General features: G+C 43.1%; 1 protein-coding gene across 4 annotated transcripts in view; it reads right to left on the bottom strand.

The window, feature by feature from the left end:
* The window catches only part of CHN2 (chimerin 2), a 317,736-nt gene that overhangs the window by 173,327 nt on the left and 125,916 nt on the right, over positions 1-18,493 (bottom strand). The window contains exon 1 of one of the 4 annotated variants that reach the window (XM_063814149.1): positions 5,545-5,654. The exons of the other annotated variants lie outside the window; for them this stretch is intronic. The gene's annotated coding sequence lies outside the window, so the exon portion shown is untranslated. Of the gene's footprint in view, positions 1-5,544; positions 5,655-18,493 lie in introns of those variants that run through there. 4 annotated transcript variants of the gene reach the window in all.

Genomic DNA, 18,493 nt, shown 5'->3' with positions numbered 1-18,493 from the left:
AAATGATTTTTAGTCATCTAAGACATTCTTTCCCACAGCACATCATGCTTGCTTGTTCCTTGATCTTTTGAAAGAAAAAAAATTGTAAAGTCCCTGTCCAATGCTGCTACTGGACACTTTATCCACTCACAGTCACACTTTCACATTATATAAGAGCAGCTGGCTTTTATTCATCTTGAAGGTGGTCTCCACAACATAGCCTTATTATATTGCTATATTGGCATATATATTATATTATTATATATGGTATTGTTATTATTATTTTTGAGATGGAGTTTCATTCTTGTCACCCAGGCTGGAGTGCAGTGGTGCAATCTTGGCTCACTGCAACCTCCACCTCCCTAGTTCAAGTGATTCTCCTGCCTTAGCCTCCCAAGTAGCTGATTGCAGGCACGTGCCACCATGCCTGGCTGATTTTTGTATTTTTAGTAGAGACAGGGTTTCACCATGTTGGCCAGGCTGGTCTTGAACTCCTGACCTCAGGTGATCCACCCGCCTCAGCCTCCCAAAATGCTGGGATTATAGGCGTGAGCCACCGTGCCCGGCTAGCATTGTTATAATATGGCTAACAAAAAACAATATTGTTATATTGCTTTTTAAAGATATCTTTTAAAATCTGCTGTGGAATACTATGAAGGCACAAAAAGGAATGAGCTGGCTAATATCGAAAGCTCTCCAAGATGTTCAATTTTAAAAATGAGGCATAGCTCGGGGTTTCAGTGCATGAAACAGGTCTGGAAGAGACTGCTAAGGGCTGAGGTTGTGTCTGTCTGCAGAGGAGATCTGGGTGGCAGAGGGTCAGGAGAGGTAGGGAGATTTGGTTTTCACTTATATCCTTTTACATAATTTACATTAAAAAAAAGTATAGCAAACTTTTTAAAAGGTTGTTTACAATTACATTTAGCACTTGTTTAAATATACCTAGGTTAAATTTCTTAGCTTCCTTTTTTAAAAATGATTCCATGAAGTGACCACTACAGAGGTCCAAAACTATCCCTGATTAACATCATTTCAAGTCTACTGTGACTTTTCCAGAATGTAATTGAGGGTTCAAAATAAATTAACTGAGTAATCCAATAGTATGACAGGCTTTGTATAAAATAAAATCTAAGATAACATTCCTTTTGTGAAAGATAATTTTGACAGATATCATGTAGATATCTTAGCCTTTATTAATAGTCTTTCATTACGTTGTTAGATGTTTTGTATGCAGTGTCTTATTTAATACTCATAACCAGGGCTGGGTGCAGTGGCTCATGCCTGTAATCTCAGCACTTTGGGAGGCTGAGAGAGGGGGATCACTAGAGGTCAAAAGTTCAAGACCAGCCTGGCCAACATGGTGAAACCCTGTCTCTACTAAAAGATACAAAAATTAGCCAGGCATGGTGGCACTAGCCTGCAATCCCAGCTACTCAGGAGGCTGAGGCATGAGAATTGCTTGAACCTGGGAGATGGAGGTTGCAATGAGCTGAGATCGCATCACTGCACTCCAGCCTGGGTAACAGAGCAAGACTCTGTGGCAAAACAAACAAACAAAAAACTCACAACCAGCTTATAAAACAGGTATTATTAGTCCCATTGTACAGGCAAATAAACAGAGGAATAGTGAGGTTGCCCAGAATCACATAAATAACCACATATATTAATCATATAGTGAAGCTGAATATTCAAATCTAGCATTGTCTGGATCTGAAAAGCATACTTTTCTTCATTACAAAATTCTGTCTCTCATACTGGACACTGCAATGTCCTAGGACTGCACATATATTATCACACTTCATTTCCAAACAGCACTATGAGGTGGGTACTCTTATCCCATCTTACAGACTTGGAATCTGAAGCCCACAGAGGATGGTGCCTTGCCCAAAGTTGGCCAACTCATTTGTATCCCATAAGAATAAATTATGGCCAGTAACATGTACACCCAATAGTCATCTTGGGAAGACTGACCTACCATATTTTATCATAGCAATCAAACTCATTTATGTCACAACATTCAAGCTGTTACTTCAGTCTCTCTGTAAGTATATTAAGCCTGCCTTCATCTATTTCCAACCTAAACCTTACCCCTTACTGTAAGACCAGTAAAAATAGATGGGGCCCAGTCAGGCTGTCTAGTTGGCTCTGATTCTTGAAGCCTCCTGAGACTGGGAGCCTCCAGTTTTCCTTTCCTTCTGGGTTTTGGTGTTCTGTGGTTTCTTATCACTTGCTTTAAAAATAACTTCTTTCAGGGAAAATATTTCTAAAGATCACACACGCTGCATTAGCAACACTTCAGACACCCCATCAACCACACCACAGAGCAACAAACAGCACAGGAAGCGTGTCTGTGATGTACAGGAAGAAGCAAGAGTAAGGACCCAACAGCCGAAACAATCCCCCACAACCTGCAAGATGCTAACTGAAAGCTCCACATTAAGCTCTGCATTAGCATGCATTTATCACTTCCATGCCAAATGCTTGAACAAATGTATGCAGGAAGGAAAGCTTTCCTGTCACCCCGTGGCAGCCTGGGTGACAGCATCAGTAGGTCTATGATTAAAGGGTTAAGAGTAAGGCAAACAACAAGTGGTCCCAATGATTTCCGCAAGAGAAAGTATTCACATTACATAACAGAGTGAGAAGAATAGACCCCCTCTCCGTGCTCTGCTGTTATCTGAGTGTTGCATGTCTTCATAGAGTTGGGGACAGCTGTACTGCGTGCTGGCAGCAGTCATATCCTCTTGCTGTTTGCACAGTGGGACATTTGTCTTCCTAATCGCAGCATGTGAAAGTTCCTACTTCCACTACCAGAGTCTGAAACTAAAATTAAAACAAACCTTTCCTTAATAGTTAGCTCCTGTCTGAAGCTGTTTGTACTGGTACCTTCTGTTTATCTATTTTCAGCAGCACGGTCATAAGGAGGAATTGTATATTTACACACCTGTGCCTTTATAAAAGATCATTTGTTCATGTTCTCCTCTGTCCATTTAACAAACATTTACCCATCACTCTATTCCTGATCCCAAGTTAGGCACTGGGTACACAAAGATGACAAAGTCCTTTCCGTGAAGCAGCACCCAATCCTAGAGGGGAAGCAAGCAGAGGGGAGTGTATGAAGGAGTGCATGTAAGGGTGGTGGGTGCTGGAAGACAGGAGCCAGGTTCCTGGCAGGGGCGAATGGGAAGCTAATGAGGAAGACCTCACAGAGGAGATGACATTGGAGCTGGGCAGTGATGGATGAGTAGGAGTTTGCCAGGCCCTGTGCCAGGGAGGGAGAGAAAGGTGGAGATAAAAGGGTTGGAATGTTGTTTTCACTTCAAGCATTCTGAGAAGCAAGGAGACTTTCTGGTTTGCATGTTAAGCTTTTTTTTTTTGAGACAGAATCTTGCTCTGTTACTCAGGCTGGAGTACAGTGGCACAATCATGGTTCATTGTAAACTCAGACTCCTGGGCTATAGAGATCCTCCTGCCTCAGAGTCTGGAGTAGCAAGGACTACAGGTGTGCAGTACTATGCTTAGCTAATTAAAAATTTTTTTTGTAGAGACAGGGTCTCACTATGTTGCAGGTTGGACTTGAACTCCTGGTCTCTAACTCCTGGGCTCAAGAAATCCTTCCACCTTGGCCTCTCAAGAAGCTAAGACTACAAATGCATGCTACCACACCCAGCTAATTTTTAAATTTTTTTGTAGAGACAGAGTCTTACTGTGTTGCTCAGGCTGCACTTGAACTCCTGGGCTCAAGTGATCCTCACCCTTGACTCCTGAAGTGCTGGGATTACAGGTGTGGGTCACCGTGCCCAGCCTCAACGGTGTGTTTTCTCACAATGGATAGTTAACCATTTTTATTGGGAGTCAGTTCCTCAACAAAAGCCATCTTTCAGTACCTGTCTTACATAGCCAAATACTGGAGGGTCAGGCAATCTTTCAAAGCTGACAGATTTCAGGCTTGCAATCTGTCAGAGGGCAATGAGAGGGCCACAAGGGAGATTCTCCAGGAGGAATCTGCTGTCCCACCTTCTCTTGTAGGCAAACGGCCCATTAGCTCTTGCTGCTTATGGAAAAACTCCCATCGTGACTGTCCCCAGTGAGTATCTTCTGGCTTCTGGTAGAATGAAGAGGTGTGAGTCCCACTGCAAAGCTACCCCACTGGAGCTGTCCGTGTGTCCCCTAGGTTTTCCCTGGCAGCTTTACTCTCCTCAGCACCAAAGCAGAGCCGAATGCTTGTACACACCAGGTGCTCAATAAATGTTTGTTTGCTCAACCCACTGGGTGACCACTATTAAAGTGGAGGAAGAAAACTAAGATTCTCTTTAGGAATGTCTGCACAGCCATCGGTACTGCTTTTACGGTGCACAGTGCAACTGAGGCAAATCATCTCCACTGTTCACAATGTTGACAGGACTAGTCAGGCACAAGCTGGCAGATCTGATTAAAGAGGAAAAGAACAATCGAGTTTATTGTAAGTCTCCTTCCTCGCCAGGATTTGCAGAGTGCCTTACCTGACACATGCAGGCTCTAGTACAGACTACCAACTAGTATGGTGAGGATCTGGCTGTCAAAACTCAAAAACTAGAAAAGGAAAAAGCAAAGAAAACAGCCAGAAATGACTAGATTTGGGTTCCCCAAATAACACACTGAAAGGTCCTTTATCCTCAGTGTTTGTGTCTGCTGAAGAAGCACTTACTGAGAGCTTCCTATGTCCACAGCTTCATGCCCTCTACGGCAGGAAGTGGGTGCTCCTCTCTGGGCCTTATCAGACCATTTATACCAACTAGTAGTAATGTCTGAGATCAAGAGACTGAGCCTCCAGCAAGGGCTGTTTTTAGGTTTTCATATGCAACCTTTGGCTTTTCAGGAATTGGTTCTATTTTCAGAATTAATCTGTTATATTGCAATAGGCATTTCTACTGGGCCCAGCACCATGACAGAGAATGCATGAGTGACTCCATATTGTTCCACTCCCGTAAGCACCACTACCCTAAATAGATGGCTCCAGAAAGAAGGCATGCTCTGTTCTTGACCACCACTGAAATGTTTACTGATGATTTTAGATGCCTTTTTAGATGCCTTTTATGTCACCAATATTTTCAAAACTATTATATTCAACCTATTCAAAAGGTATCCACTGATTAAGATAACTTATCTCTCAACACTTAGGAAATGAATCATTCCGGGTGTCAATAATGTCTTAGAAACAATGCAAACACTAAGTATACAAATACACTCCTGCACATCTTCCTGTCCACATATGGAGGGGTATTTCTGCATTTGACCTTCCCACTCCACTCTAGTCCTTTGACCCTAGCCGTTACACTTAGGGGACAGAGTCACGACAAGCATGAAACTTCCTTTTTTGTTGCTGTTGTCTGTTTGTTTGTTTGAGACAGGGTCTGGCTCTGTCGCCGAGGCTGGAGTGCAGTGGGGCAATCACAGCTCACTGCAGCCTTGAACTCCTGAGCTCAAGTGATTCCCCGACTTCAGCCGCCTGAGTAGCTAGAACCACAGGTGCACACCACCGCACCTGGCTAATTTTTAGAACTCTTTGTAGAGATGGGGTCTTACCATGTTGCCCAGGCTGGGCTTGAACTCCTGGGCTCAAGCGATCCACCCACCTTGGGCTTCCAAATTGCTGGGATTACCGTGCCTGGCTGAAACTTCTAAAACCATAGAATTCCACACAGAATTACATTAAGAATGTTTCTAATTTTTCACCTTTGTGGCTTTGTGATGTCAAATTGCCATGACTTGATATGCCAACATTTTCTACACTCATCATGTGGGGTAAAATAGTCACTATGAAATTGAATTTAGGCTCCCAGCACTTTGGGAGGCCAAGGCGAGTGGATCACTTGAGGTCAGAAGTTTGAGACCAGTCTGGCCAACATGAAGAAACCCTGTCTCTACTAAAAATACAAACATTAGCTGGGCATGGTGGTGAGTGCCTGTAATCCCAGCTACTCGGGAGGCTGAGGCAGGAGAATCACTTGAACCGGGAGGCAGAGGTTGCAGTGAGCCGAGATCGCGCCACTGCACTCCAGCCTGGGCAATGGAGGGAGACTCAGTCTCAAAAAAAAAAAAAAAAAAAAAAGAAATTGAATTTATCATTTGGCTTTTGAGATGTATTTAATCTTTTCTTATAGCAAGGTGGTCAAATCCATTGATTGTCAAAAGCCAGGTAATCTTCAAAACGTCCAGAACTGCAGGACTCCATGCACACAGCACTGCGCATTTTCTATCATCATCTACCCTTTTCTCACCAGCTCACACACACTCATCTGGTCCCTGACTCTCGGCCATTACTGCTGAAAATCCAGAACTCACCACTATGAAAGATACTGCTTCCGGCAACCACTGGTTTATGGGTGGGTTGGGGTGAGGGTGGAGAATAAATTGGAAAACCAGAAAGAAGTCTCCAGCTGGAGAAGAAATCAGCCAGGAAAGCGCTAGTGGTAGGAATAGACCATGTTCAATATGAAACCGTGCCATGATTTCCTGAATTTAGAGCAGCATTCTGCCCCTAATTCCCAAGTCTGCTAGCGCATTATGTTCATCCAACCTGCTTCCAGTTTTTATTTTTAAAACTATACAAATAGAATGGGCTAACTTAAAGCAATCAATTTCATCTGTAGTTCTTTTTTGGATCCTTTTTCCTCAAGAGACCCCAATTTCTTCCTGAAATGCTCTTAGCTGCATGTACCTCTCCCACTCACTGTGTCATCTCCTCTCCAAAGCATGGTCATTTTCTGAGAACAAGACTCTGAGCAGGGGGCTCTGAGACATCTTTCAACAGCAGCCCCGGCATGAAGCTCTAGCGGCTGTTGGCTCAGAAAAGGGTGGGTCAGGGTATGGTGGCATAGTCCTCCACTGACGCCTGGTGTGGGACAGCCGTGGAGGATGGGATACAGATTAGATGTGCCTCCCCTGTTCCCATGCTGCTCTGTACACCCCAGCCCAGCTCTGTTCTGCTGGGAACCTAGCATCCTTCACTTACTCTCTACTTCCTACTTCCCAGCTCCACAGACTACCACTGTCGGAGACAGAAGCATGCCTCTCCCTGAGCTGTGAGAAGGGAGAGAGGGTGGGTGCTTCTCAGCCCACTACAGCCCATGTTTCCTTTGAATGAACATGAATACCGCATGCCCTTATCCCCACCTCCTTTCTGACTCCCTGTGCAGAGAGGACATCTTCCTAGACAGGATCCCAAGCCAAGATCGAGCCGTCGTCTCTGTAGAGTACAGAAGCTCCTCAACTTATGATGGGGTTATGTCCACATAACCCCATCATAAGTTGAAAATATCATCAGTCAAAAATGCATTTAGTAAACCTAACCTACCAAACACCATTTAGCTTGCCTTAAACGTGCTCAGAGCACTTACATTAGCCTACAGTGGGGCAAAATCATCTCACACAAAGCCTACTTTATAATGAAGTATTGAATACTTTACACAGATGGACATTTTGTAGACATGATGGGATGTGAAAACATAAAATATACTATCCAAAAATCACTTGGCAACACAGTACACTGTGGAGGATGGGCTGTTTACCCTGGAGACCGTGTGGCTGACGGGGAACTGTGGCTTACTGCCACTGCCCAGCATTGCGAGAGAGCATTTTAGGCCATATCACCAGCCTGGGAAAAGATCAAAATTCAAAATTCATAGTACGGTTCCTACTGAATGCATTCCGCTTTTGCATCCTCATAGAGTCAAAAAATTGTAAGTTGAACCTGATTAGTCGGGGATCGTCTGTATTAGCAGCTAGCAGCTGTATTTAGAGTGCTCTGTTCCAGGCTAAGTACTTTACAATTATCTTTTCATTTCAGCCTCCCAAGAACCCCACAGGGTAGGCACGATCATTTTCCCTACTTTAAAAGAGAGCAAACAGAGCTTCAGAGAGAAAATTGCCCCAGAAAGCCCAGCTGGTAAGGGGCCAAGCTTGGGTGGAGCTTGGACAGTCTCGCGCCACTGCGGGAGTTCTCAACCGCTGCTCCATGAGGCTGTTTATTTTCTCCTTTCGATGGATATAAATCATATTAGAATATTGGTCTTTTTTCTTTCAGATCACACAAGCCAAATCTTCACCCAAATTATCTTTTTTTTTTTTTTTTTTTTTTTTTTTGAGACAGAGTCTCGCTCTGTTGCCCAGGCTGGAGTGCCGTGGCGCAATCTTGGCTCACTGCAATCTCCACCTTCTGGATTCAAGCAATTCTCCTGCCTCAGCCTCCTGAGTAGCTGGGATTACAGGCACGTGCCATGTTGGTCAGGCTGGTCTCAAACTCCTGACCTCGTGATCCACCCAACTCGGCCTCCCAAAGTGCTGGGATTACAGGCGTGAGCCACCACACCTGGCCCCAAATTGTATTTCTTAGGGGAACATTGCACTTGTGTTCTTTTAACCACCCTCTGCACTCCTTCCCTCTCCCAGTCAATCCAATGAAAAATCACTGTTCATAATCTCCTGATTTTGAAGGGAAGAACTGATTCTCCGACAAGGGGTAGTGTTTGCTTCTCCCAGGGGTCTCTTCCATGCCAGGGTGTTGACCTCTACCAACCACACTACTTCAATTCCGTTTCCTCTGGCTTCAGGTTCAGTCAATGGAAGGCGGGGCAGGAAAGAGGGGGTGGCGGGAGAGATGCCGGAGGTACTGCTCTCTCCTTGCTCCAGTGCTGCAGTTCAGGCAGCAGACTGGACCCCCTACAGCCACCACTGTCCCAGTTCCTCTTCTGTGGCTCTAGCCGTCCCCAGGCTCCAGTAACACAATTTCCTCTTGTTGCCCCCTCCAGACCCGGGGTTGGGAATGGCTTCCCACTCGTGGCCACTCCCAGATGCTTCAGACTCTCTTAGTTCTCTCCATTAACTGCTCTTCAACATCCCAGCTGAGTGTGCCTTCTGTCCCCACAGGGCCTTGACAGATGTCCTCCGTCACCCCCTAGACCATAGCAAAGGCTAAGACAAGACCTGAGTATGATTAAGATAATTTATTTTTTGTAGTGATCTGACTTGCTTTTTATAAACTGGAGTCATATACGTTGCCCAAAAGGAGAGGGAACTTGGACATCCTTCTACATTTTCCATAACTCTGTCTCTGTTCCACATGGCAGTGTAGGGAGAATTTCAGGCCCACAAGCAAATTCACTCCCCACTGCGATGTTTAAATGGGTTAAATTTAGAGTATGAATAAACATTGATCCTTGCTACGTACTACCTAATTTCACATCTGTAATAAACTTCCCATGCTATACCATACACCTTTAAATGGACTCACTGTATGCAACGGGACTTTCGTCTGAGCCTCTACTTTTTCTAAAAATAAAAGCAATAACACCACCAACACTCTCCCCTTTCCTTTTCTGTGATGTATTCTGAGCACAAGCAAGGCCTCAAAGTTAAGGGGTTGTTTTCCTTTTCTTCATATAATACGCCTGCACAAAGCTGCAATTATGGGATTTCTAAGAATTTCAATGATATGTTCTTGATGCTAAATTATTACTTTGTTTTTCTAAAACACACACTTATACACAACATCCAAGAACATGAATTTGTCTCTGGAAGGTCAATCAGAGGCCAAATTTACTTTCAAAAGACAAGATTCAGCAAGGCCACCTTCATGAATTCTTCATTAATTGCAATAAATCAATAAAAACCATCTAAGCAGGGGACTCTCTTTTTCTTACGTTGTTCAACTGTGTAAGGTTCTCAGAGTGGTAACAATTCCCAACTGTACTCACACAGAAATGACCCAATCTGACCCCATGCACTGGGATGAAGGTCAACGGTGCAATATCGTAATCATCTTATACACCCAGAGCCCAGTAGGAAAGCACTTTACTACAAACCACTATGTTGAATGAGGCCACTGTTATTTTACAAAGAGACTGGGAAACATAATACATTTCAAGATGACTTTAGGATATGAACATACACTGAGGTGGAACACATTATTTCAATAAGAAATGGGTTACATCAGTAAATGTGATTAAATACATAAAATCCTATTACAACAACCTGACCAGCTGTTGACCTAGGTACTTTGAGAAATAGGGAAATATAGAAGATGATTCTTACCTTCAAGGAGTTTATAGTCTGGCCAGGTTAGAGCATAAAAAGAGAATTAACAAGCACATGAAAATAGGTACTGAAAGGTGAGATATGAATAGTCCAGACAGTGAGAGCTCTGGGAGTTCAGAAAAGTGAGAAACCACAGAAAACTGTCATCTAGATTCCTCAAGAAAAATATTTCTTCTCTGAAAAGCAACAGTTCCTGTTTTAAGAGTTATAAGAGGAAACTTTAAATGACCTAATTCAAACATGTTTTCTTTATTGTAGAGATTTGCCGACTAAACAATATAATATTAAAACGCTTTAGGATCATCCAAACAATGATAAAAATGCACTTATTTCTTAATCTGTTTCTGCAGTTTACAGACACACTATACATTAATTATTACTGAACTGGCAGGAAGTACACACGACTCGAGAATAGCTGGCTTTCAGAGAGTGAGGGCGGTGAAATTATATTCTTTCCTCACCACTTTTCTATTGATCTTCTTACAGCAATTTCAGAAACGCTGCAAACAAATAATTTACATCTGTTAAGAAAAGACAGGCCCAGAGAAGATAGGTGATCAAAAAACGAGAAAAATCTCTGGTTGGCCCATGTTCTATTATGAAGGGCACACTGTCCCAATTGCTGACTTTTTTTTATTTTTTTTTATTTTTTATTTTTTTTGTTGCCTTATCTGAAGGTTTAAAGCTAGTGTGGAAGGTAAGGAGGAGTTAAACTCTTCCTGTCTGTTTGCTGTCAACACTCATAATTTGCCAGCCATACTACTATTTCATTTCACTGTAATGCACAGCAAATCGTGATCAAGCTCAGTAGAAACAGAAGCCATTCTTGGGTTGGGCCAATGATCTTCAAAGTGCAGAGGAGGGAGTCTCTTTTTCCTCCTCCTTTTCCCTTCCAGTCTATCTGCTGTCCCATTCATTTTGACTTACTTGGAATTGAAAAAGCAACATTTTTCAGTCTGCAATGAATAACCCCAGACAGTTGTGAAACTGCTAAAAGGATTCCATGTGGCCCTTTTAAGTATGAGCATGATTCTTCAGGTAGTTCATAATCAGTTAATGGTGCCCCAAATGATTTTTAGCTGTCATAAGCACCATGACTGTTTTCTGAAGAATTTAGAGATGTTTCTTCAGAAATGACAGCAGTTATTGCAAAACTTTTCTTTTCATCAACAGATGGTGGAATTTCTTTTTTTAACTTCCAATTATGAAAACATGTCTCGACTTGCTATTTTAGGCTATTGTAAGCATTTGACCTCCAGCATAAGGCACAAGGAGAAACAACCGTGTTTACCTGAGACTCGATTTATAAATTAGTATGTTGATTCAGGGTCTGGATTAGCCTTTTTCTGCTGTTTTTTTTTTTTTTTTAAATTCAGCAATAGTGTGTAATTTAAAATGTCAGGAAATGGTAATAAAAGAGTGAAGGTTTTTTTCCTGCCTAGTAATTATGCTTGAGTATTAAAGTTATAATATACAAAATAAAAACTATGGTTATTTAGCATTTAAAAATTTTTTCTTCACACCATACTGTTGGTATAAAAGCCTCTTTTATACACATTTCTCTGATTATCTATCCACATGTGCATTCTCTATGTAAATTCAGCCCAAGTTAAACTCTCAAAAGAAATGCTTTTGTTATATCTTCATCTCAGTCTTTTTTGGCCATTCATCGGCTTGAGACTAAGGGGAAAGAAAAAAAGACTTTGAACTAGAGTAAAATGAACTAGCCTGTACTCTTGTAAATCTAATCTAAAATGAGTGTGTACATTGGACAAGCAGTCTTGTCTAAAAAAGGAAGTGTTTGCCTAAGTTGAATAAAGAATGACCATGTAGAAAATACGATTCAGACTTCTCGGATTCCAGATCCAAGGAGGAGGGTCACTGTTACAAGGCCGAGCAGAAATGAAGACGCTGCCCAGGATGAACTCTCTTTAAAGACTCACAGGCTGGAGTCTCAAAGAACAAGCATTTTCATGGACACTAACTATCTCTGTGCCTATGGAGTATCTCAGCTTTCTGTTCAAAACGTCTATAGAATCCATGTCTGACAATCAAACATTATGCTTTGGAGAGGTTATTTTCTCTGAAGGTGCTGATTTTTTAAACTTTTTTTGTCTTACCCATTTTCTCTGGAAGGTTGAAAGAAGCACAAAGAAACAACATTCCGGCTACAAAATGAATAAAAAATAAGTGCAAAGACCAAACTGTTAAATTAACTTTAAACTTTACGATTCAAGGAAGAAATTTTAAATGTGTCAAGTTGTAGGCAGCATTTAAGGCCGTAAACTGGTTATTATTCTATAGCATTTATACGGCGCTCTAGGCTCCAGATGCTTCACAACCACTAATTACACACTTCTCTGGCTATCCCAATATGGGAGCACCGCGTCATTAACCACATTTTACAGGCAAAGAATCAGGACTTAAGTGATGGGCCTCAAGTTACAGACTAAACAGAAGGTAAAAAGAAGGAATCGGATACTTAGAGTCTCCAGTCCAAGCAGACATCTTGCTTAGGCTTATCTTAAAAATGGAAAAGAATTAAATATCGCTCCAGATATAAAATATTTTATCTCAACAGTGAGAAAACTAGAAGTTTCGGCACTCTCCAGAAGCAAAACCGAAGTCCCTGAAGCTGATCCACAGCAATGGCCCTCAATAGCAGACATCAGAGTCCCCTGTAGGGATTAGCAAAACACAAACTCCTGAGCCTTATCTCCAACTTTTCTGGTTCAAACAGTCTGGGATGGGGCCTGAGAATTTGCATGTTTAAAAAGTTCCCAAGGGATGCTTATGTCAGTGGTCTGGGGAGCTCACTTCTGTGAAACCGACCTTCTACTTCACCTCAAAGCCCTTTATCATACACCTCAGGATCATCCCTCTCTCCAGCATTATCTCCACACTGGTGCTTCCCTTCCTGTTGGCTTTGCTTTCCAGCTTCCTCATCCCTGACTTAAGTCAGATGTCCTATAGGCAGAAATGAGGCCATGTAGCAAGGTGATTAATAGCCTTGGTTCTCAGATATATCAGGTTGCCTCCATTCATCTGAAGTTTAAGTACTTCCACTGCTATACCTGTAAAATGGGATAGAATAACATCTATCCTATAGGATTAATTTAAGGGTTAATTGAGGTAACCCATTAAAGCACTGGATACCTAGCATGGAATAAGAGCTCATTCATAATTATTATTATCAGTACATATTCATCCAACAAGCATTTGTGGAACACCTACTATACTCTATGAAGGATCGTGGAGGTAGAATGACAAGTCTGATCCCTGCTCTCAAGGAGCTCAATATCTAATTTTTGAGCTAGATGGGGTCCTCAGAGTCATCTATGATATTACACTACATGGACACTACAAAGACAAGACCATTAGTAGGAAAAGACAAAACAAACCAAATTAGACAAAGCAACAACAAAAACCTTTCTTCAAATGAAAGCTTAGGCAGAAGACCAATAGGTAAGTATGGAGCTGCTCTGGTGAACAGGGACAAGGGAGGACAGGATGTCTCTCCACATCTCCATCCTGCCTCTCCCCAGGCTTCCATGGAATGCAGCTCTTTAGAAAATCAAAGAATTGGCCAGGCGCAGTGGCTGACACCTGTAATCCCAACACTTTGGGAAGCCAAGGCAGGCGGATCACAAGGTCAGGAGATCAAGACCAGCCTGGCCAACATGGTGAAATCCCGTCTCTACTAAAAATACAAAAATTAGCTGGGCATGGTGGCACTCGCCTGTAGTCCCAGCTACTCGGGAGGCTGAGGCAGGAGAATCGCTTTAACCCAGGAAGCGGAGGTTGCAGTGATTCGAGATTGCGCCACTGCACTCCAGCCTGGCGACAGAGTGAGACTCCGTCTCAAAAAAAAAAATAAATAAATAAATAAAAATAAAAAAACAAACAAACAAACAATAATTTCTCTAAAATCGATGAAGCTAAGACCCAAAGAGGTGACGTGACTTGCATATAGGACACACAGCCAACTATAGTGGGAAAGACGGGATAAGATTAGGAGAAAGTATCTTAGAATCACGTGCTGGGAATGACCTTACAGATGATTTAAAGTTGATCCAATGTTCTCATGTTATAGAGAAGGACACAGAGGTCTCAGAGTCTATTTAGAAGCAGATCATGAAAATATGGTCCAGTTTTCCTAACTCCTAATTCAAGTTTTTTTCAGCTACATCTCTTCTCACTTCAGTTCCTGCAAACATACTCCAAGATGGAGCATTTCCCCTAAAGAAAATGGGCGGCTCTTCACCATTCAATGGTGCCAGGTGCAGTGTCCTGGGAAGGAAACATTTTTCAGACCAGCCGTAAGTGAGCAATTCAGGGTGTTTTCCTTTAAAAGCCACACCCACTCCTGCAACTGCATAGGCTGAGTTAGCAGCTTTGCAAAGATATTAGCACCTCACTGGTTGTATTATGTTTCAAAGTATAACCCTTCTCAGAGGTACTCCCATTTTAATAAGATTCACTTAAAGACTGAAAGTAACGTTTGAAAGAACTTTGTGAGGCTCAGAACCAGGAGAACATCAAAGAAGGCCTGAGACAACTGGCTGCCTTTCATAGTATGGTGCTGATGGAGGTCAAAAAGAGCGCTCAATTCCTTTTCCAGCTGCCATTGGCTTTCCTGCTAAGGAGGAGTGCCTTTGGATTGCCAAGGACAAAACAAAGAAAGCAGACCCCAAGGCGTGATGAATGGGTAGGACGAAAACATCTACTGCTCCAAATGAATTCAAATCTCACATCTGGGCAAACTGTGTCATGGGCTTAGAGGAAAATCAAATGACATGGCCAACCCGCTGGGAGAGTCTGTTGAGGAAGACATGATCCATCAGAGCGGGACAGAATCAAGGAATTAGGCAAATGCCTACAATTTTTAAAAGGGAGAAAGGGAGAATTCTCAAAGGTACAGGTGGCTCAGCTAGAAATTGATCCCAGAAATAATAATGGATAGACTGTAAAGGGAGTCAAAAATAGTGGTGCCCTAGGAGCCAACCCAATCCACAGACCTGAGAGATCAGAGAAAATGAAGCAGACAAGGGGGACTCCAGCAAAGCATTTTAGACACAGAGACAGGTAGATCAATAACTTGATGATTGACAATTATAGAGTTACAAAGGGCATGCATTAGTTGATAGGAAAGTATTTCTTGTTCTTATCCCAGGGAATATTTAATCAAAAGCAGGGAGCATTCTTATCAAAACTATCCATGTACAGTGGATCAAATTAAACTTCCCTATATTTACAAGAAATAAACCCTTTACTCTTTCTAGAATAAATGCCCAGAAGCTTGGATTACCACCTGCAGGGGGTGGTTAATATATTAGACAGCAAAATGTGGATTTAAAAAGACCTGAATAGCTTGGCACCAAATTCAATAAAATTTTCAGTTGAGAGATAGATGTAACTTTCTGTCGAAAATTAAAAAAAAAAGTCACAGCTGATGTTAGAAGACACGATCTAGCAGGGGTACATATGGTACAGATGCAGAGATTGTCAACAGTGTCACTCTAATAGTAATGAAATGGCCTTGCAAAAATTCTATCAGTGAGAAAAATTGTAACAGCTGAACTAACCCAACCCCTATCTTGCCTTTCCCTAAATTATTCCTGGGCTTTTGGGCCAAGCGAGAGACATTTAGGCTATGGTTTAAATGATAAAAGGTCTCCCTCAAAATTCAATCACTTTTATAAAGCTAATGGGAGGCCATCAGGCTGTGTGGAGGAGAGATGCATGCGTGCTGCTAAGGTGCAGGTGTAAACGATTATCAGCCATGATTCCAGAAGTTGTAAGATACGCAACTTCAACTACTCCTGCAAATAGCATCACTATTGTAGAACCTAAGATGGGCCTTTTGAGATATCTTTTCAAGTGTTTTGAATGTCTTGACACTTATGGCTCCAATGGACCCACCAACCCCACTCCTGTGCCCACCCCCGACCTCCCAAAAGTGATTCAACCCACAGGAGGACAGCTTCAACCCCCTATAACTTTTTTTTTCTTTTTTTTGGTTTTGTTTTGTTTTTTTGAGACGGAGTCTCGCTGTGTCGCCCAGGCTGGAGTGCAGTGGCACAATCTCTGCTCACTGCAAGCTCCGCCTCCCGGGTTCACACCATTCTCCTGCCTCAGCCTCCCCAGTAGCTGGGACCACAGGCGCCTGCCACCACGCCCGGCTATTTTTTCTGTATTTTTAGTAGAAACGGGGTTTCACCATGTTAGCCAGGATGGTCTTGATCTCCTGACCTCGTGATCCGCCCGCCTCGGCCTCCCAAAGTGCTGGAATTACAGGTGTGAGCCACCGCGCCCGGCCTCAACCCCCTAAAATTTAATCTCTGCCCCAACCAATCAGCAGCAAGCCCAGCCACCCCACCCTTTCCCCTAAACTGCCTTTGAAAAACCCCTAACTCAGGAAGTTTGATGAGATGATTTAAGTATGAACTCCATCTCCCACATGGCGAGGCGGCCTCATGTCTATCAAGCACTTTATTTACTACAATGCTGTGGTCTTTCTTTATGTAGCAGGCAGGAAGAATCCCTCAGGCTGTTCCAGTAAAGTATGACAAAGCTACCAAAAACTCTGTAATCTTAGGCTGTGGTAGCAGAATAACGAGGTGGCCGTCTGCTTTGGTCAGACTACCTGGAGTGTAATTCTGGGATTGGAATACGTCTGGAGGAGAGGATTCAAAACCTCATCATGTAAGACACAGCTGAAGAAAGTTGAGTGAGCAATGTCTCTGAGTGAGCAGGGTGTCCATCTTCAAACATCTGAAAGGTCAGATGTTGATGTGCTCTGCGAAGTCCAAGGCTGCAGAGAAAGAGAACCAGTGCCAATACAAGCAAGCACTTTCTTTTTTTGTTGGGGGGGAACGGGGGGACGGATTCTCACTCTCTGGCCAGGCTGGAGTGCAGTGGCACGATCTTGGCTCAACTGCGACCTCCGCCTCCCAGGTTCAAGCATTTCTCCTGCCTCAGCCTCCCAAGTAGCTGAGACTACAGGTGCATGCCATCACACCCAGCTAATTTTTGTATTTTTAGTAGAGATGGAGTTTCAACATGTTGGCCAGGATGGTCTCGATCTCTTGACCTCGTGATCCTTGGCCTCCCGAAGTGCTGGGATTATAGGCATGAGCCACCGCACCCAGCCACAAGGAAGCACACTAGTGGTCTCCAAAAGTTGCTTCAGGAGGTAGGTCGTTCCCCATTACAAGAAGCTGTTAGGCATGGCTACACAGTGCTTCCCAAATCGAGGCGTGTCTATCCTCTAACTCTAGGCCGTCCCTGACTAGGAATAGTGTTGACCTGACTATATTTGCAGTAAATAATTCCTTTGTGGAATAAAGACCTAGGACTTCATATGACCAGCTGAAAGAGCTACTTCTATGAGCCACAGAACCGTATTGAAATCCTAATAAAGTCAGTGTAATGATATGTTGGCATTATAGAGAGCTTTCATCTATGGAGCTCAGGGCATTTTCACACCAATTATTGCTTTTTATCTTCACAATACTCCTACTAGGTGAGGAGGAGGAGGAGTAGGAAGAGGAGGAGGAGAAAGAGAAGTTTTATTTTGCCTATTTTGTAGCTGGAGAAGCTTGGGGAGATTTGGCAAAGGCTGTTCCATCATCACAGGGTTGTGGGGTTCAGAATTTGTAACCTGGTTCTTTACCAATCTCTATTGTCATGGGTTAAAGCCACATCCCACCTTTCTGCAGGACACTGCCCCTGCTACAAAGCATTTGAAAGCAACCATAATCAAGGACTGAGCCCACACATTTCGTTCCAGGGAAGGCAGAGACCTGCTGGTGGAGACAAACAGAGCCTTTAGGAAACGATGTGAGAAAAGCCATTTGGCCCCTAGGAGTGGTGACTGACAAGCAAAGACAGTTTGAATAGCCCTTTACCTCATATTACTTCATTTTCCTCAATTATCTGAGGGGTTGATAATTCTCTGGGATGGGAAGCAGATCCAAAATGGCTTTTAACAACACATGAAAATATCCAAGGGCTAAGAGCACTCTATTTTATGTTTCTATTATGGTATTTAACACAGTATGCCTTAAATTAGATTGGCAAATGTCTCTCTGACTAATCCATAAGATCTGCAAAGGAGGTGTTAAACCTTCCTTGTCTGTCAGAAGGTATAGAAAAGTGGGTTTGGCTGGGCGCGGTGGCTCACGCCTGTATCCCAGCACTTTGGGAGGCTGAGGCGGGCAGATCACATGAGGTCAGGAGTTCGAGACCAGCCTGACCAACATGGAGAAACCCCGTCTCTACTAAAAATACAAAATTAGCTTGGCGTGGTGGTGCATGCCTGTAATCCCAGCTACTCGGGAGGCTGAGGCAGGAGAATTACTTGAACCCGGGAGGTGGAGGTTGTGGTGAGCCGAGATTGTGCCATTGCACTCCAGCCTGGGCAAGAAGAGCGAAACTC

This window comes from Pan troglodytes, chromosome 6, assembly GCF_028858775.2.
Source record: "Pan troglodytes isolate AG18354 chromosome 6, NHGRI_mPanTro3-v2.0_pri, whole genome shotgun sequence".
NCBI lineage: Eukaryota > Metazoa > Chordata > Mammalia > Primates > Hominidae > Pan > Pan troglodytes.
This window is presented reverse-complemented; position numbering and strand designations above follow the sequence as displayed.